Raw genomic sequence first — 2,437 nt, 5'->3', positions numbered from 1 at the left:
TTTATTTATTTAATGTGTGTACCGTCAAATTGGATCTGACTGGTACAGGAGGCAATTATTCCTCCTTCTTCAGCAGAGCATCTGGTGGATTTGAACTGCGCACCTCTGGGATTGCAGTGCAGTTTCCTGCCACTAGGCCACCAGATCTCACCTGGAAAGCCAATTTCTGATTTGCCTTTCCTTAGCAAACCAGTACTGTGAGCGAACAAGCATGCCACTTTGGCTAAAAGAACTTCTGTTCCGTTTGGAAGCTTTGAGGATCTGCATCCATAAGCGAAGTCCATCCCAGAGAAAGCCCTCAGGTTGCAGCAGTTAACACGAGTTCATACCATGGATCATCTTCTCCTCAGCTGATCGGGTTCTGGTCAACTCATCCCCAGCCACCTGTGGCTCTGCTCAAGTAGGCATCAGAGGCAAACAGCAGTCCATAGTTCGTCCTGCATTCCAGACCTGGTGGTCCCTTCACTCAGCCGTAGCCCATTCATGACGCCTTGGTCTTCAAGCCAAGAACTCGTTTTTGCTTATCTATACGGTAGTGCAGGCTAGATGAGCAGTGCTGAAGGGATGCATCCAAGTTCAGCCTAGTTCAACATTGTTCCACTTCCTAAACAACATGTTCTGGAAACTCTGTGAACTTTGATAAATGGTGATGGTCATAGAAGGGTTCAGGCCTTTTGTTCTTGGGGCCGCTACGAATCGTACTTGACTTGATGACAATCAACTACAACCACAACAATAATAATAAGCATAAGCTACTTTCTTACAGTTCTTACTATGTACAAGACACTGCTTTTGGTACTCTACTTGGTGTTATTCCCAAGAACTTCATGGGGAAAGTACTGTTATTACACCTATTTGACAGATGAGAAAACCGAGATGCAGATAATTTAAGTCATCTTGTGCAAAGTCTTCTAGCTAACAAGAGGTAGAGATGGAGTTTGAGGATAGGAAGTGAGAACAAGAGTCTCAGATTATAAAGACATATTTTAATAAATGATGAACAAGTGCACATAATAGGATTTCTTTTGTTAAGATGTGGGGCCCAGAGCAAAATAAAATACAGGGTCCCTTGTTCAAAAACAAAGGATTTCAATGAGGCAAGAACAGAGCACGAAGCCAACAGGGGCTTTTGTGTGACGGCACAAATCAAAGGCCATGAAGCTGACATTGGTAATAGTAACGCCTGCATCTGAGGAGGACCTGAAGTGCTTGCTGCAGAAGATCAAAGACTGGAGCCTTCAATATGGATTGAAGCTTAACATCAAGAAAACAAACATTCTCATCACTGGGCCAATTGGCAGCATTATGATAGTGAAGAGATTGAGTTTGTTAACAGCTTTAGCTTACTTGATTCCACAATCAATACTCAAGCCAGAAAATCAAGTGATGAGTTGCACTGGCCAAGTCTGCTGTCAGGGACCATTCCAGAGTACTGAAGAGCAATGACATCAATCTGGAGACTAAGGTGCTCCTGATCCAGGCCACAGTCTTCACAATTACTTGCTATGTGTCAAAGAGCTGGACAATGACTAGAGATGATAGAAAGAGAATTGATGCCTTTGAGCTGTGGTGTTGGGGAAGTACTGAATATACCATGGGCTGCTAGGTTCATCCTGGAGAGGGTGAAGCCAAGGCTGCTCCTTGGAGGCAAGGACTCTGAGGCTTTGTCTGACATACTTTGGACATGTTGCAAGGAGGGACCAGTCCTAGGAGAGGGATATCATGCTTGGAAGGGTGGAGGGACAGAGAAAGAGAGGGAGGACCATTGATGAGATGGATTGATACAGTGACTGGGGTAATGAGGATAGCTGTCTCAGAGACTAAAGTTGGCACAGGATAGAGCAGGTTTCAGGGCTATTGCACATTGGATTGCTATGAGTTGCAGATGACTTGACAGCACATAACAAAAGCAACACATCTACTCTTATTAAGCAGTGTGTTCTTTGTTCTGTGTTAAGAATTCTGGGTGCTTTCTATTATTCAGGCTTCTTAATAGCCCTCTTACCTGCCACCTGAGGAATCCCTGAGTGGTTCAAATAGTTAATGCACTTGGCCACTGACTGAAGAGTTGGCAGGTCAAGTCGTCCTAGAGGTGCCGCAGAGGAAAGGACCGGCTGTTATAAAAAAAACAAACAAACCAATCATCAAAATCTCCGTGGAAGAAAGCTACATTCCGACACACATGGAGTTGCTAAGAGTCAGAACTGACTTGATAGTAATTATTTGCTACTCACTGTAAGATAGGGACTCTAACTCTCCCCCTTACCTGAGGCCACCCAAGTCCCCTATATCCACACATCTACAAAAACGTGAAACAGACATAAATCTTCATGAAATTGTATTTCTTTTCCTGTTCGTGGTGGTTCCAATGCTACTTTTAATTGCATTTTGTTGAAAGGATCATGTGATGACTGGATGGATGTAGAGCGCGCATGGC

The 2,437-nt window shown here is 44.0% G+C and overlaps 1 protein-coding gene across 1 annotated transcript in view; it reads left to right on the top strand.

Annotated features, from left to right (window-relative positions):
- The window catches only part of JPH2 (junctophilin 2), a 79,348-nt gene that overhangs the window by 8,180 nt on the left and 68,731 nt on the right, over positions 1-2,437 (top strand). The gene's annotated exons all lie outside the window — the stretch shown is intronic.

Source organism: Elephantulus edwardii, unplaced genomic scaffold (assembly GCF_000299155.1).
Source record: "Elephantulus edwardii isolate Elephantulus edwardi_28Jun2011 unplaced genomic scaffold, EleEdw1.0 scaffold00015, whole genome shotgun sequence".
NCBI classification, from domain to species: domain Eukaryota; kingdom Metazoa; phylum Chordata; class Mammalia; order Macroscelidea; family Macroscelididae; genus Elephantulus; species Elephantulus edwardii.
This window is presented reverse-complemented; position numbering and strand designations above follow the sequence as displayed.